Source organism: Wyeomyia smithii, chromosome 3 (genome assembly GCF_029784165.1).
Source record: "Wyeomyia smithii strain HCP4-BCI-WySm-NY-G18 chromosome 3, ASM2978416v1, whole genome shotgun sequence".
Lineage (NCBI taxonomy): Eukaryota > Metazoa > Arthropoda > Insecta > Diptera > Culicidae > Wyeomyia > Wyeomyia smithii.
This window is the reverse complement of record NC_073696.1, coordinates 172,361,110-172,380,996: the sequence shown is the minus strand read 5'-3', so window position 1 is coordinate 172,380,996 and position 19,887 is coordinate 172,361,110. Positions and strand designations below refer to the sequence as shown.

The window sequence follows — 19,887 nt, the reverse complement described above, 5'->3', positions numbered from 1 at the left end:
GTGTGAATTATCCGTGAAATTTGTTTGGGGGTCCGCGGAGCTCTCTATGCTTCGCCAAGGGGCCGCGAGGCCAAAAAGGTTGGGAACCACTGTACTATGCGGACTATACGAGGTTCAAGTTTTCGAATGAACAAAATGGATGTAAAGGTTCGAATGAAACTATACATCGACGAAAGAACACCACCGCACTGACATTGAATTCTTGCGGCCACGTGGTCTCTCTCAAATTTCAACGACGTCGAGAGAAGAAACAGAAAGCCATAACGAAACAGATTAGCAGACACTGAAGAGAGGTGGTGTGTAATGAATGTTTCTCTCTTTGCCATCGGTTTTGTTCAGCAGAAAGTTTGAACCAAAAATGTCATTTTTACGCAAGGCGTCGCATTAGTAGTGGTGAGCATAACTGACGGCGTCTACGCTGCCGCACTTGAAGGTGCAGAGAAGTGTTGAACGACGGTTAATTCAGATGAAAGCTCTGAACAAACGGTAGTCATTATTGCGTGTGGGTTGCGTTGCGTGTGAGTTGTATGGCGTAGTCTGAAGTGTAGGTTACATTCTTCACGGCGCTTAAATTTTCACTATGTTGGAAATAAAATAAGGATGTTCGGGATAACATTGAAATTATAAATAAATTACCTTCGAAGTTTTTTCATCTACTCTACAAATGTGAAAAAATCACTTTTCTGAGATTGTCTACCTGTCCTATGAACAGTTTGAACAGGTGGACGAGACGCCTCTGCGATCACCTTCACTTGCCTCCAATCCTGCGGTACAATGTTTTGCTCCAGGAACTTATTGAACAAGTTCAACAAGCGCCTCTTGGCATTGCCGGGTAGATTCTTCAACAAGTTGAATTTGATTCTATCTAACCCAGGCGCGTTATTGTTACAGGACAGGAGGGCAACTGAAAATTCTGCCATCGTAAAAGGTGATTCTATCGCGTCGTGGCCCGGAGACGCATCACGAACAATATTTTGCTCAGGAACAGAGTCCGGACATACTTTCCTGGCAAAATCAAATATCCACCTACTTGAAGACTCCTCGCTTTCGTTGACCGTTACGCGATTCCGCATTATTCGGGCTGTGTTCCAAAGAGTGCTCATCGATGTCTCCCTCGACGTCTCGTTCACGAACCGACGCCAATATCCGCGTTTCTTTGCTTTAGCCAAGCTTTTAAGCTTGGTATCAAGCTCCGAATACCGTAAATAGTCGCCAGGTATACCTCCCTTCTGGTAGGCCAAAAACGCGTCGGATCTTTGCGTGTAGACATCGGAGCACTCTTGGTCCCACCACGGAGTGGGAGGCCGTTCTTTAATCGTTACGCCGGGATATTTCTTCGTTTGGGCTTGCAACGCGGCGTCTAGAATCAAGCCCGCGAGGAGGTTGTATTCTTCAAGTGGTGGATGATGTTGAATCGAATCGACCGCTTTTGAAATCATTTCCTCGTATAACTTCCAATCGACATTCCGTGTGAGGTCATACGGAATGTCAACTGGTCGCATGCGAGTTGACCCGTTATTAATTGAAATAAGAATAGGCAAATGGTCGCTACCGTGAGGATCGAGGATTACCTTCCATGTGCAATCCAACCGTAGCGACGTCGAACATAAGGATAGATCCAAAGCGCTTGGGCGCGCTGGAGGTTTCGGGATACGTGTCATTTCACCGTTGTTTAAAATAGTCATGTCGAAGTCATCGCAAAGGTTATAGATTAAAGAGGAGCGGTTATCATTGTAAGGGGAACCCCAAGCCACGCCATGAGAGTTGAAGTCTCCCAAAATCAAAGCGGAAGAAGTTTTATTAAATCAAAGAGCAGCCGTTGCCCAACCTGTGCTCTGGGAGGAATATATATTGAGGCAATACAAAGCTCTTTACCTTGTATTGTCATTTGACATGCGACAACTTCGATGCCTGGAATCGAGGGGAGGTTAATACGATAGAAAGAATAGCACTTTTTAATCCCTAAAAGTACTCCTCCATGTGGGGTGTCTCGATCAAGGCGAATAATATTAAAATCATGGAAGTTGAGATCAATATTTGAAGTAAGCCAAGTTTCACAAAGGGAAAATGCATCGCATTTGTTTTTATTTATCAAAACTTTAAACGAATCAATTTTTGGTAAAATACTTCTACAATTCCACTGTAAAACAGAGATAGAATCCTTCATATACGCAGTTGAATTAGGCATCGAAGGATACAATCGCTGCAAGGAGGGGCCATTGGGCAGTCAACTGCTTCAAAAATGATCTAACTGTTGGGAGAAATGCTGTAAGAAAAATTTTAATTGGATCGGGTACATTGAAAGTTTCAAAAATCCAGTCCACAATGTCAAAAAATTTCACTAATCCAGAGTTTGTTTCATCAACTGGATGTGCAAAAGGAACAACTGGGGTTTTAGATGTTCCTGGCAGTGCTGGGAACTCCTTCTGGGATTTTAAATTTGCAAGCCCAGGAGGAGTTTGCTTCGGTTTTTCCGCAGCACTGTTTGGTTTGCTTGTAACTTTCATTTCACTTTGAGAAATCTTAGGACCTTTTCTGGGAAGTTTAGGAGAGGAAATATTTTTCCTCTTTCTAAACTCCCCAGGATTGGCGTAAGATGTTCCCGCTGGTGAATCGTCAGAATCGGTTTCATCAGAGGACAACAGATCATAAGGGTTTGATGTAATGGGAGAAGTGGTAACGGTCTTCTTCAGCATCTCAGCGTAAGAACGCTTCGAACGCTCTTTGAGAGACCTCTTTATTTTATCCCTGCGCTGCATGTACACCGCACATGTCGAGAGCTCATGCTGACTCTCCCCACAGTGAATGCATTTTTCAGCATTTTTACTGCAGGAATCATCCGCATGGTTCTCCCCACACTTGCCACAACGTGCCTTATTTTGCAGCAGTAGGCGGCGGTGTGGCCTAACTGCTTACAATTCAGGCAGTTCATGACGCGAGGCACATATAATCGCACAGGGAGACGAACCCGGTGGATCGAGACGTGGCTTGGTAGCGCTGACCCGGCGAACGTAACTCGAAACGAGTCTGACGGGGTGTATACTGTTTTGCCACCGATGATCGATGCTGACCGCAATTGCTTGCAGTCGAGCACCTTTACATCGGGACAGGTTTTGTTTTTAAAGCACCCTTTGGCACTTGCCAGTATACACTCGACGGACAGACTCGAATCGGTTATGACACCGTCGATCTCCACGTCTCGTGCGGGTATGTAAACGCGATACTCGCGTGTTAAGAGCTCAGAGCAAGCTATATCGTTGGCCTCTTTCAGGTTACTGACCACGACACGGAGCTTGTTAGGCCGGACCTTGGAAATTTCGATCACGCCCTTGTACTCCTTCGTCAGGTCTTTAGAAATCTGCAAGAGGTTCAACTGTTTCGATTTCGGTCCCGCCTTTGGCCGAAAATAGACAGCATAGCTGCCCTGGGCTCCGTCTGGGTAAAGCCTGGGGCGAGGGGGGACTGAAGAATGAACAGGGGAGGGGGTAACAGAAGGGTCAGGGTCAGAGGGGTTCGGGGATGGTGGCGCGGGAGGCGAGGGATCTACATCCATCCCGCTAAGTCTAGCGCAGTAGCGCCGACAAGAGCACGTACCTTTTTACTTCTCCCTTCCAATAAGGTTGGTTGTCCGATCGTTCGGAGTTGCAGCCGTTACAGCCAGCAGCACCAATACAGCAGCACCAAACAGCCACCAGCAGCGAGCCAGGTGTGAGATCACTCCACACAGCGATACAACTCACTGTCAACTGATGGCTTCTTCTTTTTCCTCTTTTGTGTCTCGTCCACTGTTGTAGCACAATTCAGCCAGCAGCCAAATCGGCTTACGCACCAGCTGGTAGTCACGATGCGAAACAGTTGCACAAAGGCGCGACCTTGAACCCGGATTTATTTCACTCGACCAGGCAAACAATGCCAACACTTGTTCACACGTCTTTTGTTTTATAGTCTATCGGAGCGATCACCGATCACACGTCCGATACTGATGCGTGTTCGGCACAGAATGAGCAAGGATCATTGACTCTGTTCTTTTGAAACATCCAGTTAGGATCACCGTGCCGATTCGTATACAAGGATACTCATACAAGAGGTGTATTTCTGTGATATTGATATTGCTGTTGAGCAACTACTAGCAACATAGGAAAATTTTAATGTTTTTTCAATTGTCATTTTTGATTTGGCTGGAACTTTGCTCAGATGTTCCTATAGGCTACATATCATTCTGTGGTATTATTTTTTTTTAGTCACGACTAACTTTTGAAAAGGGCTTTTGTAAAATTGGTAAATGGTAATGGATGATAAAAAATATTTTGAAAGCCAGAACGGTTTTGGCTAAGTTGTAGATAATACTTATTTCTTCAAAAAATGAAAAAAAAAAATTACTGCAAATACGCTGCAATTAAAGTCGTGTCGCATTCCAAATGTAATTTTCAAGCTGTATGGAAAATGTTGACTGTTTACACTTGCTTAAAACATATTTTTGTAATTTTCAACCTAAAGGACCACCTCGGAGGAAAATGAGGGAATCGTTTCAAACAAATATTACAAATTAATAACGTCCTACGACGATATAAGAAATGATTTTATGCTATTTACTTTAATATCTCAATTGAATTAAATAATGGTTCATTATGTACATTAAGTTAGCCATCACGATAAAATTTTAAATTTCTACAATTTTTTCCCTTTTTTCGACTAAAATTTGCCTTGCCCCCAATACGTTCTCAATTTTTGAAAAAAGAAGGTCAATTGCGTGAAATCAATGAGAATGTTTTTCATGAGTGTCATCTCCATAGCTGCCATCAGGGAGGATACTTAAACTGGTAAACACAGGTTTTGCTTAAAATGGAGATGAGATACTAACTTTTCAACCATTCCTTTGAATTTTGATGCTCCTAGCAAAGATAACTTTTTCAGAGATTTAAATAAGTTTTCCCGTAAGCAACGAACGTAGAAGCGACGAACCCGGCGAGAAATTACTCTGCGGCGTTTTGATGCAATTGTACATTTACTAGGGGCCTCAAAACTCTTAGGAACGACCAGAGAAGTGCCTAGAACAAAAAACTGGCCAAAATAAGAAAAAAAAAATTTAATCTTTTTGGTGCCGCTATATTTTTTTTCAGCTTGAATAGATGCTTTACGAAATACAATCATTCGATTCAGTTTTAACTATATTTACATATGCTGAGAGTGCTGTAAACATTGACAAATTTTCAAGCTTCTTTTTTGGAAATCGAATCATTAACAACTTGTGCCAGGCGTCAAAAAATGACATTTGATCAATATTTTGCAGTAAATGAATTCTCTATGTTCAATTCCAGTAAACCGGTTGATAGAAATTCCGGAACTAAAAATTATAACTTCTCTTAGGAACTTTTCGAAATTAGTGATTTTATGTACTTTTAAGCGTTTTCAATATTGACAAAGATATCAAATTCCGTGGAATCCTATCATAAAAACTTCGGGGGAATGAAAGTTCATATCATCACGAACATATTCGTTGTAATATCTCATCCGGCAACGTCCGGATTGACATTTGCGACCCGTTTAAAAAAATGCTATTTTTAACAAATTTTGACGTTAAGAGCTTACGCGTACATGGGAAATAGAAAAAAAAATACCTGGGTCTCTGCCTCATGCTCCAAACACAGCTGAAAAACAATGATTAAATGAATTCAAATTTATTTTCGCTTCACCTTCAAATATTACCCAACACAGTGGCGTCTCGTCCTATTGTGCACTACGTGCACTACACCAGGTGTTGTGGGTGGGGGCCGATTTCAAGAATATCAAACAAAAGTCAAAAGCTAAAAAAATCCATCAAACAGTATCAATGATCAACTAGTATTGCTCGCTGTGTACCATTTCTAGTGCACAAAATGAAAAAATACATGTGACCATGCTTTACCCACTCTACCTTAAGTTAACTCTGGAAATCAATGAGTGATGAGAACGTGAGACATAAAACAGACCCAAAATCTCTCTGCGCAGTGCACTTTTCAATGTACACAATATTGTTATGTATCTACATACCAAGCGTTTACGCGTGTGGCAAGTGGTTTTGGTTTCAAGACCGGTGTGTTAGTGTTGATTCCGTGCACTCCCGTCAGTGAACTTGAAGAGATGAGAGCAAACACGGAGAGCGTTGAAATTTGACAACGTTGTACACTCTCCGCAAGTATTGAATGCTGCTTCATCAGAGAAGGGATAGGTGGGAAACTGAGGCCTCTGTCATGCCGAGTGCGGCGCGGCGCGAACTACGGCAAAACAGTTCGGGATCTGCTCTGACGCGCGTGAGTCTTCATTGCTGACATTATTCCTCACCGTGAGAAGAGACGCAGCTCGCGCCGCGCCGCACTCGGCATGACAGAGGCCTGAGTGAGGCCCTCGCCATGCAGTATGCGGCAATACGCGACAAGTGTCTTTTCTCACGGTGAGGAATAATATTAATAATATGTTAGTATTGGCTACTGAAAATACGCTCGGTGGCATCGTATATAGGTAACACACACGCGATGTTGTATTGCCTGGGTGGTAGAATGAAATGATTTTCATTCAGTACTTTTTAAGAGGCAAGTGCAGTACGTTAAAATAAATATGGAGCTAGATCTTGTTGAAGACCTTCTAGTCAAGCCATTCGTAAGGCGATCTGTTGAAGAAAAGCTCTTGATCACAAAAATGCAAGTTCCTCGACCGAAGCTAGAAAATCTCAAGTCAACGTTTGTCAGAGGTGGAAAGACAATTACACGAAAATTTAACGTGAACGCTTATGATGCAACGTGGCTGTGCGGCTCACAGACACGTGGTAAACTATTTTGCTGGCCGTGTCTCTTGTTTCAAAATCCTAGTGATAAATGCGTGTGGATAAAGGATGGATATGGAGATTTGAACCATCTTTCCTCGGCCATGAAGGGGCATGCAGCGACTAAAGAGCATATTAACAACGCTATGGCACACCGCACGTTTGGAAGAACGAGGATTGATGAGGCGCTGGATCATGCACACGAAATTGCAAGGAAAAACCATAACGCTCAAGTGAAAAGAAATAGGGAAGGAATGACAACATTGATTGATTTAACATGTTTCCTTGGCTCGCATGGTCTAAGCTTTCGAGGTCATAACGAACAACACGATTCCGTCAATAAAGGCAACTATAAGGATCTCTGTGAATTCATAGCATCCAGAGACGTGGCCTTCGCTGATTTCGTCAACAACAATTCAGTGTTTTCGGGAACATCCGCTTCCATTCAGAACGAGCTTATAGAAGTCATTGGATCTTTTATGATTGAAGAAATCTTCCGGGAAGTGCAAAATGCTGAATTTATTTCTGTGATGGTCGATGAAAGCACTGATGTTGCGAGAAAATCTCAGTTGGCTACGACTTTTCGATATTCTTTGAAAGATGGTAAGTAAAATTAATAGTATTTTTTGTGTAATGAAAAGGATTGAGTTGAAATGCATTGTTATCTTTGTGAAACCCGTCTGTAGGTACGCCCGTTGAAAGATTCGTGGATTTGTGTGATGTAAGCAACGACAAAACCGCTGTAGCCCTTGCCAGAGAAGTAGTTTCGTTGTTGGAAAAATTCAGCGTGACCCCTGAAAAATTGGTAGCACAGACATACGATGGAGCTCATGTTATGTCGGGTGTTGCTGGCGGAACGCAAGCGATCGTCAAAAAATTATACCGTGATGCCGACTACATACATTGTAAGGCCCATGTTTTAAATCTTGTTTTGCTGCACGCTTGCAACTACCAAGATACAAGAAAGTTTCTCACTACACTGTCTACACTGGCTTCGTTCTTTACTCAAAGTCCTAAAAGAGATTCAGAATTGAAAAACTACATCCAGCGTAAAATTCCAAACGTTTGTAAAGTGAAGTGGGCATATACATCCAGAATGGTTAATATTGTAGAAGCTCACTATTCTGAACTAACCACGTGTTTGGGCGAAATGTATCTCGGAAACGTTAAATGGGACGGCGAAACTTGTTCCCTAGCAAGGGGGTTACACAGTTTCATGCTTGAATTTGACATCATCTTTTATTTGAAAGTATTTTCGGCAGTATTTTCGTTCACTGATATTTTGTATCAAACTCTTCAAACGAAGGAGCTTGACTACATTGAATGCGGCAAAAGCGTGAGAAATACTCGTGAAAACATTAGTAATTTACAGACGGACAAGAAGTACAAAGCGATCTGGCAGGAATGCTTGGAAATTACTGGTGAAACATACGACGGAAATCGATACGACCAATACTTCAAGAAATATAACGCAGTGATCACACGTATAATTTCTGAATTTGACCAACGTTTTGCTGACTTAAACAAGCGGAGCTATTTGAGTTTGCTGGACTGTTCTAAGTTTAGCGGATATTGCGAGCAGTTCCCTAAGGATTTGGTTGATGCTATCTGTTCTCGGTACACTGGTTTTGACAAAGTGAAACTGGGAAACGAACTTAAAGTTTTCTACTCAAAAGAGGAATTTTCGGGAAAAAAAGTACCGGAAATCATGCAGATCCTAATGGAAAAAAACCTTGAAGACATCTTCTCGGAGATTTCACGCCTTGTCCGATTGGTCTTGACGCTCCCTTCCACAACAGCATCAGTCGAAAGAAGCTTCTCAATCCTGAGAAGACTCAAATCATATCTACGATCAACGATGGGAGACAATAGGCTAAAATGGCTTATGCTGATGGCTGTTGAAAGTTCTTTGCTACACAAATTACAACATCAGAGTGGTTTCAGTGATAAAATAATTGATAGATTCGCCCGTAGAGCGGATCGTAGAATTCCGCTGCTGTACAAATGAATGCTTAATTTAGAATTTCTAAGAATAAATCTGGTGTTTGAAGACGATATTTTTATAAATAAATTTGATTCTTTTTATGACAGCTAATGATAGATTTTCAGAAAATATGAATACTAAATCAGATAAATGCAATGCATGTGTTTTATTATGTACATTTCTGGCGATGGCCACTGGGGAAGGAGGAGGGGAGGGGGTAGGTGTTTGTATGGGACAACCTTGAGTGCACAGTCAATATCCAAATCCACGAGACGCCACTGACCCAACATATTGCTAAATAGGAGCGAAAATAAGTTTGGCTAGGTTTTCACTCGAGTATTCCTCTGTGGAACGGTTAAAAGTTATAATTTTTCATTTTTCCGGTTAAAGTTTAGAGAATTTTTTTTCGCTTCTGTCGACTAGTGTTATCAGTTAGAGTCAGTGTTGAGATGGTTTGCCTATCTATCTCTTAGTATTTACATTGAAGTGTTCGGAATTTGAATCAAAGCCGAGTTCTAAATTCTCGTTAATTTAATTAACAAAACATGTTTGAATTTATATAAATAGCACCTGATTGCAACACAAATAAAATAACCAACATGTTAAACGTTTAAGATCGACGAGAAAATTCATTTTTAGTTGTTTTTCTAGTGCAAGAAGATACATCATAGCTTAAGTGTTCGAAAGTTGATGCAGTACGGTATATTTTCCAGATCTAGGAATTAATTTGCTACCACTTTTTCATTGGCAACATTAGTAGAAGACATACAGGAGGATGATTTTCCTGATGTGAAGCCTAATTTCCCGCTTTTCCCGTCTTTTTTCCGGTGATTTAAAATTCCCGTCTTTTTCCCGCTTTTCATGGTAGAGTGGCCACCCTGATTATTAATGCACGTAAACATTTTTGTAAACAAAGATTCAAACGACAATTTGATGCAACTGCTAAGTAGGCGTCTCAAGGTACGATGCTGGCCTAACAAGCCAATCGTCGTAAGTTCGAGTCTCGGCACGGGAAAGACTGTCAGTGTCAGTAGGATCGTAACGCTAGCCCCGCAATTGTCCTGTACACTTAACAGTCGGCAGCGAAGTCTGTGTATAATAAACAGAAGGTCAATTTCTGAATCGGATTGTAGCACCAAGGCTTTGCTTTGCTTTACTTTGGTAGCTTTGTTTACTTTTGCACCTAAACAAACAGTTTGAAAATAACAAAAAAATGAAACATCAACAATATTGGATATTTGCATTTTGAACAAAGTTGAGATTTTCAAATATAGAAGTTTTTGTTATAAATTTTTTTGTAAGAGTGACTATGTTGAAATGTTCAGAAGAGTTTCAATGAATAATCAATGAATTTCAGACGGTTTTCTATACGCCAGAACTTGACAACTTTTCTCTAATTCTTGTCATTACTGACGTCGATGAGACGCATGTGATTTCAGAACTCGTTAAATTAAAAAGTAATATATACAGTTATGGGTATTTCCGAAATCAGGATGACCTGAAATCGACTCTAGTCGTCGTTTTGAAATCCAAGGTGGCAACTTCCAGTTCATGAAAATCAGCCAAAAATGGCAAAATACCACCCAATATGAGTATTTTCGGAGCCGGGATGACATTCATAGGTCGTAAATCGACCACAGTTGCCATTTTGAATCTATTCAGGACCACCACATAACATCCAAAGAGTTATGTTATTAGTGAAGCCCCAGTAAATCTTTTCGGGAAGGAGCATTTTTGGGGCACGTAAGGGTGTTTTATTGTCGAGCACATAACGGTTATGATAAAATTTTGTTTTTGTAGTATCTCAATTATTCATTTTTCTCAATATTTTTAAATGGAAATTCAGACAACTTTCTCAAAGTCATTCCTTGACGACTTTTTTTTTCTTGTCATTATACAGATATATCGATTTACAAAAAAAACTTCAGTTCTCTTTGAATGTAAGTCTAGATAATTTAAAAAAAATAGGATATGCAAAGTTGCTCAGTTTAGTAAAGTCTACATACTAGGATGCCAACCAAAATGGTAATTTTAAGAAACCATATACAAAATTTTCACCTGCCCGAAAAAACACCTAGTGAAAAATCAAAAAAGCGATTGAAGTTTGGTCTTTAAAAATCCAATAATTCACCCAAAGCGGGGGTTGGCTGCATGAAATTTCGGTTTTCGAAAAAAAAATTTGGTGTCAGATAGCTTAAAATGCATGAAACGTCGAAAACCGGTATCATCTGAAAAACAATCATGATTTTTGTGATTTTTCGGATTTCTCAAGGTCTAACTTCGTTTTGCGCCACCCCATTTTGAATCCAACTGACCTGAAATTTTGCACAGGGTGTTTTTCGGACAGGTAAACATTTTGTATAGGGTTTTTTTCCCTAAATTCTTTGATTACTTTTTTCATACAAGTGATTGGCACCCTTCTACACACCCACCATGTTTCATTGAACTCTGAAAGGGTGCTGCCAGCCCCTCAGTCGATATCCTGATTTTCAGGTAATTGGAAGCAGGGTTGCTAGGCTTTCCGCAAATTCCGCGCCATGGAGTAGTAAAAACGCGCCAAATCCGCAAAAAACGCAAAATCCGCAAAAAACGCGAAATCCGCGCCGACTGTAACAACCCTGAAATAGGTAAAAAATTTACAGTTAAAATTTTTTTAAAATTTAATTTTTAATTGTTTTAAAATTTAGCAATGATTTTAAATAAACCGATCAAAATTTTAAATTGGAATGCTCGCTCATTGAGGGCCAATGAGAATGAGCTTTTTAATTTTTTAACAGTAAATAATGTGCATATTACAGAGAGGAGCTGGCAACACAACTAACCGATAATACGTGCCCCGAAAGCAATTCGTTAAAGTTATTGATTTATAAGTGAAATGAGGGGCCAAACTTGCTAAAAAGTGTACAGTTGTGATCTGTGATGCTTTGTTTAAGTGAGAAAAGTGGAGGTTTTGTGAAAAACACAGTGTTCTATGCGTGGAAGTTATAATTTATCCACGAAATCAAATTGAAATTGTTAGGCCAGTTAGGTTGCGTGAGTGTGAGTGCCTACTTCGTGCGTCACGCTAACAAGCGGTTCATTATTAACGTGCGATAATGGAGTGCATATGGTGGTGTGAACGAAGAGAACGGCACTTCCTGGAGAGCGGAGAGAATAGCGGTGCGCTGTGCTAGTCGGCGTTTGTTTCGCTGGGATAGGCATAACCAAACTAAAACAGATGAGTATATGTTTTTTTGTATCAAACATTTCATGAATGTAAGGCTATGTGTGTAGTGGTTTTTAGCGGGCTTTGGACTTTGGCAGAAGCGTGAATGTGTGATCTGTTGGGTGCACGAAGTGTGGTAGCTTTTCGGCTGCGAGTAGGGTTTTTTTTTGTTTGCGCGATGAGTCTTGAAATGTTTTACTTTTTTTCTCCCACAAGTAAAAGCAATGAGAATCGTCAGGTGAGGTTAGCGAACCTATACATTAGAGAAGGGACAGGACACTCACCGTTGGGGCGGCTGTCAACATCAAAACGGATAACGGCAATGAAAATTTATACTGCTCGCCCGTTTTGATGTTGACAGTTGCCTTAACGATGAGTGTCTTGTCATTTCTCTGATGTATAGGTTCGCTAGGTGAGGTAGGTTAACTTATCAACGGGCTCGATACGACATACACGATTCGCTTTTGGAATTTTTTTTTTTTCCTAATTGGTCCGCGTTCGAATATGGTTTACATCATGTGATGATCCACCGGATACCACGTAGTTGCCAGTTTGAGAAACGACGTAGCGTGCCGTTTTGATTGTGGCCGTTATGAATGTTTAACTGTTACAGTTTCGATTGTCCAAATAGAAAACAGAGTGCAATTAAGATGTTTTTCTGGAGACTTTTTTCGTGTGGTGTTGTGTAATAGTGTTGTTCATTAGAATTTACGGTAGAATAGTCTAATTAAGTTGTATTTACTGATGTATCGTGTGCCATGAATTTTTAAACGCACTGACTCTCGCATGACAGGTAATAGAAATTTCAATGGAGTCGAGTTTGACTTTCGAGGATTATTTAGTCAGCCTGAAATAATCATGATTGGTTTGGTCCTCTCAATAATTTCAAGACTTTTGATTAGTATGTACATCTACACCTGATGTTTGCACTAAATGTTTTAGATGCACCAAGCTTTGCCATTTTTCTATCTTTCCAACAGTATAACACCCATTTTAAGGTAATGGGTAGCTCAACTTAGTAATGAGCCAATATGACGCATAGTATACTTTGAATCCGCCATCTACCACGGTTTTGCACGGTCAGGCTTCAAGTAGGGTTTTATTAGAAAACATGTTCTCACCTCGAGAGCAATGGTGTGGTTTATGGAAGCTGGGAGTATGGTTCAGTGATAATACATGAAATCTTATGCTTCACTTTTCCGATTTTTCTAGCTTTTGGGCTGTTTATGTTTTGTATACAATGTTCCAAACATGACTAGGTCGGCATTTTGTTAACAAACTTAAGACCATATATTGGTCAATATTGAAATTTGCATTTTTAAATTATCAAGGCTTTGCATGCATGAAACTTTGCCAATTTTTTTTTATTTAATAGGCAACATTCGCATCGACAACTAAGATAGAATCGGCGTGAAAAGTCGTGTCCCCGAGTTTCTGCGTCGGTAGGAGGGAATAGAGCGGTCGTGCATAGTGCTTCGATGTAAACTGCGTTTCCGGCTCGGGAGCATTTTAATTATATGAACGTTTTTAGAATATAGTGATTTCGAGGGCTATACTCAGATACTCGTTTATGTCTCACTGTGACTGTTTAACCGAAGATTTCGTTCGGTCGATAAATATCGCGATTAACGAAAACACAATGTATACCCTCTAAAGAATCGCGTCGGCCGACGTGCAGTCGTTTCTTCGAAAGTACTCGGGATTGACAAATAGCTGATGGCTACGAGTAGCAAAGGCTACATCGCGGACCGTTTGGCAAGAAATATACTCATGGTTCGTTCTCGTAATAAGCGCGCATCATTGTTATATTCTGTTTTTCAGGTGTGTTTTTCGCGGGATCGTATCGTTTTTTAGAGCAGACAAAGTGTATACGAGAAACGTCGTTGGTCGATTTGTTAGGTAGAAATGTCCGGTTGAACGAACTCCGCGTCGATACATTCATGAGGTCGAATTATCTAAAGATAGATCAACAACGCGCCCTTGATTTTGGTGTAAAGAGGAAAAGAGGATCACCTTACGAGGAGATACCATATCATTTGAAGTTGTCCCAATTTGATCAAAGGTCTAGTATTCTCGCGTACGATTTATTGTTGCGGTGTTACATTGTCAAACTGAATAAGTTCGAATCGCATTATGAATATCGTGGCGGATATAATGAACTTGTTCGCGCGATACTTGTTCTAAAGAACCCGACACTCGAAACCAGCGCATCGTTTACCAAAACGAACCCTGCTGTGTACCTTGCCCTTTCTCCAACATCCCAGGGATTTCTCGTGGAAGTGCAGAGGTGTTCTCGGCTTCCAATAAGCGAGTATCACGTCAACATTTTCCTATACAAATTCCTTCTTTGACCTGCATTCGGATGCGGCCGGCGCTGGTATTGCCTAATACAAAGATTAAGGTCACCAGTTTTTACACATTGAGGATGCATGTTGGTCCCAAGCATCATCTGTTGGTTCTCTGTGTAATTACAGCTGATCTGGCAATAACGGAGTAGCAACCGCGGGCGGTCAATCATGCTCATGCTCATGCTCTGTCGACTAGTGTTATCAGTTACCAATTGTTAATTGAAAACGACCGTGCTTACTCTACTGATTTTGATGATGTTAATAAACAATTTGCTGTTGCTATGCCAAAACGTGTTAAAATCTGCTAAAACCATGAATTGGTATTAAACTAAATAAATGCTGTTATTCCCTTCCAGCTGGTCTTGGGAAACGATGCTGGCCTAACAAGCCGGTCGTAGTAGATTCGAGTCCCGGTTCGGGTGAGAATGTTAGTTTCAGCAGGATCGTTGCGCTAGCCCTGAAATTGTCCTGTACACTAAAACAGTTGGCTGCGATGTCTATATAAAATAAACAGAAGGTCGAGTTCCAATACGGAATGTGGCACCAAGGCTTTGCTTTGCTTCAAATTTGTTTTAAATTGGAAATGCTCTATAGTGTCTTTTATCTCTGCTTTTTTATACTGAGAGGCCCTCTGAATTGTTGATATGTCATCACCGCTCTTAGCTTTATCGGTTTATCAACATTTTTCATATTTTAGCGTAATGTTCTGTTATGCAAATATTTATTTTAATTTCTTGAAAAATCTCACATTATGTTTTGGAAAAAACTGTTCCCTTTTGAACGATTCATGCAAGACAATCAGAAAAAGCCTGGTCACTTTTTTCAAGTTTTTAAGTCACTTTTTGGTCACTTTTTTCGAGCTTTGAAGTCACTTTTTGGTCACTTTTTTCGGAATTTTGGTCACTAAAGTCACTTTTTCTGACCAGTTTGACCACTTTCAGCCCTGAACACATGGTGTATTGGACGACAAATTTCAAATTTCTTCCTAAAAATTTTTTCTTGGTACCACTTGAAAACCCTTTACTTCGATCTTTTCCATGCAAAATAAATGAAGTCCTACTGCTACATTCTAATTACTGTGATTTTTCATTTTTTATAATAACAAAAAATCAAGCTTACAATGCAGCTGCAAAAAATTCCTTCCATCGTTTTTGAGGTTAACGGGCAGTGGCAACTATAGTGCCACCAACATCGTGGCGTTAACGGGCAGTGGCAACTATATTGCCACCATTGTTTTTGGGGTTAACGGGCAGTGGTAACTATATTGCCACCAATTTTTTCAATTGATTCAATAGTTAATTTTTTAACAAAGGTACATTTGTGTTGTTCCTTCCGTAAGGAATACTTTTTATTGAAGTTATTGTCGATTCCTTGCGTAGTTTTCACGGCCTTATAAAGGGTTAATATGCAATACAGTTTGTGTTAATTATGCATATAGGGTAGGGAACGGCTTAAGCAGTAGCGCCTATTTTAATCAGTCGAAGAAAACAGGCCCCAAACTCCTGCATTTTGATCAATATCAACAATTTCAATGATGGAAACGAAAACTTTGATTGTCTAGCTGTCTTACAAATATAAGAAATACCGTTAATCACAAAGAAATCTGTGATCAAGTGCAATTCGGGTGCTGAAAAAAAAAACGCCTGCAAAACAGATGGAAACTGCTTAAAATAGGTTCGGGGTGATTGGAATAGTGTCCCTCGATTGGTAACTTTGATTGATGATTGTTAAAGTTTGCTAACTTAGTTTTACAATCTGAAAACAAGTTCTGACAGAGAAAACGATAGCGAACAGATTGATATACTACTGTTTGAGTTTCACCCAACACATTTCGAGTATTTCGTCTGAATACACAGGCGGTTCCTAAAGCGACGTCGCGCACTTGCGTTTGACAGCTATTGGTGGCTTTGTTTGCCTTCGGGCGATGCAGTTTGGTTCTAAATTTAGCAGATCATTTCAGTTGTGACCAGTGATGCCACATATATAGATTCGTCTGCTTTTATACAGATTTCTTGCGTATTTTTCATACAGATATCTGCATGCAGATTGCAGATTTTCTGGAAATAATACAGATTTTTTTGGTTTTCATGGGGTAGTAAATTGAACTTCTTGATGTGGTTGAAAAGCGGAGATTGGCTCGGATGCGGTTCAGCGTGTCGTAGGTTTTACTATTTTCATATGCTATAATATAATATAAGATTTATAATCTTTGAACACGCTAACTTTCACAAGATCGAATTGATAGTTTTACAATAGAGTTTGATCATCTATCATTCACACGCGACAAATATCTAAGTGCTTCGTCTGTCATGAAGAGTTCTGATCGGTTACGGTCATTTAACCATATTTAACCCTATTATTTTTATGATTTTCCTAGCTTTTGGACAAATGTTGATACACTTGAATTTTTTTTTTATTCAATAATGTTTAAATCTTGTTGGATGCAATTTTTTGTTTTTGAATTTTAAGGGCTTTGGATACATGTAAATTTGCCAGTTTTTGAATTCATTAGAATACTTAGCTCATTCCAAATTATATTACAAGAGAAAAACGCGTTGTAGATCTTATATCCTTTAAAATTGCGGTCGGCTTACAGTTTCCGAATAAAGTTTAACGTCTCACGAAATAAAGCTACTCATTGATTCGTGAATGGGTAAATTAAGGTGTTCATGAGCAGAAACGCGTAGAGTCGTACGATACGTAAGGTAACCGAAATTACTTAACCTCCACGATTCGCTTGTATCCCGTCACTGCAAATATGATGAGGTTTCAAACATGTTGGCACCTGGCGCGCTTTCGTGAGTTCATATATCGAAGATCGCACCACTAACCTCGGGAAAGTGCGTGCACGTCGGGTTCAAAAGTGGAAGGGTCGGTCAGTTCCTCTATTAGTACAAAGCTCGTTATTCCCGTCGTATTCCTAAAATCAATGAAACAAAACGTCTTAGATACATAGAAGATAGGTTCGCGAAAAATATCTTAGTGGACGAGGGCCCATAAATACCGCCAAGAGTTTTATCGTATATAGAGAAGAAACGCGACAAACAACTAACACAAAATTCCTATACCCGTGGTGCTTGTGGAGTGTGCAGGAGTATATCCGGCCTCTAGTAACAACAAGTATCGAACTAACACCCCTTTCCTTCCTTCCTTTGATCTACGATCTGGACCGGCAGGCGTCGGTACTGATCAGCATGCAGGGGTTTTTGGAGATGCACATCGAAAAGCTAAATCCCAAGCAGGAATCACTAAATTCGATTTACAACTCCAATCGATCCTGATCAGTAACGAAGTGGCAACCGGTGGTGATCAATCAAGCTCAAGCTCAAGCTGAATACACAGGCGGTTCCTAAAGCTGCTTAGAATATGTTCCCTACCTTAGTTGATTAGTAATAGGAGTTTAAAGTTCATTGTTCGAGGTAAAAACGGATTTTTCTCCACCGGGAATGGGTTAAGCTTAAATCCGTTTGAAAAAATGTCTTGAGGCGAGAAATTTGAGGAATTGATTTTAAAGAATTTGCATTTCTAAGACCAGAAGCAACGAAAATAATTTAAAACTCAATTTAAAACTTATAAAAAAGAATTCTAGAGACTTCAAAATGCAGAGCCTGTCTTTATTTTTTCTCAAATTGCTTACATACTCCTCCAAAATCAGAAAGACATATTTTTGCCTTTCTCCTAGAAAGGTATAGCAATCACTTGCAAAACCGAAAGTATAAAGTGCTTCAAAGGGCCGAATGGCATATATCACTCGACTCAGCTCGACGAGCTGAGCATTTTCTGTATGTGTGTGTGTATGTGTGTGTGTGTGTGTGTGTGTGTATGTGCAGATTTTTATTCTCACTCACCTCGTCTCAGAGATGGCTGGACCGATTTTCATGAAATTAATTGCAAATGAAAGGTCTTGTTGCCCCATAAGACCCTATTGAATTTCATTGTAATCGGATTTTTAGTTTAGAGGTTATGTTTAAAAATGAGAAAATCATGAAACATCAATATCTCAGAAACTATACAACCGATTTGAACAAAATTGGTCTCTAAAGAACGGGCTACCTATTAAACCCTTAAGTTTTCATAAAGATTGAACTTGTGGTTCAAAAGTTATGGAAAGAAACGTGTTCTGAAGACTGTTTAATCTCACTCATGTTTCTCAGAGATGGCTGTACCGATTTTCATAAAAACAGTGTCAAATGGAAGGTCTAATTGACCCATAAGACCCTATTGATTTGTTTTGCAGTCGGACTATCACTTTGCCTGTTATGTTTAAAAATGTGAAATCCAGCTATGCAAAGGAACATATTCCGAAGACTACTTGGACTCACTCACTTTTCTCAGAGATGGCTGACCTGATTTCCACAAAATTAGTGTCAAATGAATGGTCTAGCTGCCTCAGAAGTTCCTATTGAATTTTACTGTAATCAAACTGTAACTTCATTTGTAATGTGCCGACTTGTGAAAATCACGAAACTTCATTATCTCAGAAACTACACAACCGATTTGATTATTATTATCAGATGAGGGGACTAGTTAAGGGTTAACTGATGAATTATGACTGAACACGTGGTTTCAAAGTTTGGCTGCCCTACACGTTCCCATTCCATTTGATTATAATCGAACTTAGGCAACCGTTATGTATTAAATTGTCAATAACACAACGAAAGTCTATTATCTCAAAGATTATATGACTTATTTGAACATAACTAGTGTCATATGAACGAGTCAACTCTCAAACTTACAAATAACAAACTTCATAACAATTTGATATGTGGCTCAAAAGTTATGGAAAGAAGAGAAATTCAAAGACTATTTAAAACTATACCTGCTTTGATCGATATATGTGGCCTCAACATAATTTAAATGTGGTGTCGTACTATTTGAACGTTCCAAGTTCATTGATTCCTTGCGGTTTGTTTGAAGTCTGCAAATGCACGACGAATCGGCCATAGGATATGATCAAAGTCAAAAGACAAATCGTTCGAAATGATTGGTTTTATCGAAATGACAACATCCTCGACTTTTGGCTTCTGTACATCGCCCTAATTCTGAATATATTCATATTGGGTGGTATTCGGTCATTTTCAGAAAATTTTCTGGCATCAATCTGACACCGGAAATACTCATATTGGGAGGTATTTAGTTATTTTGGTTGTTTTCCAAAAACTAACAGTGGTCGTCTTTAAAATCAAAATGTTGTCAAGGGTCAATGTTTGGTTTCTATGCATCATCTCGATTACGGAAATATCCATGTTGAGTATTATTTGGTCATTTTCGGCTGTTTCCTATAAGTTGCCATTTAGCGATTCAAAATGGTGCCTGAGGTCAATTGTTAGCTCATTGCATCATTCTGGTTCCAGAGATACTCATTACTCATATTGGATGGTATTTGGTTATTTTAGGCTGTTTTTCACAAACCGGAAGTCGCCATCTTGGATTTCGAAATGGTATTTAAGATAATTTCTGGCCTCTGAGCGTCATTCTGGTTGAAGAAACACTCACATTGGGTGTAATTCGATCATTTTCCGCTGTTTCCCAGGAACCGTAAGTCGCCAAC

At 39.7% G+C, this 19,887-nt stretch overlaps 1 protein-coding gene across 8 annotated transcripts in view; it reads left to right on the top strand.

Annotated features, from left to right (window-relative positions):
* LOC129732839 (histone-lysine N-methyltransferase, H3 lysine-79 specific) overlaps window positions 1–19,887 on the top strand; it is a 143,557-nt gene that overhangs the window by 38,141 nt on the left and 85,529 nt on the right. The window lies entirely within an intron of this gene.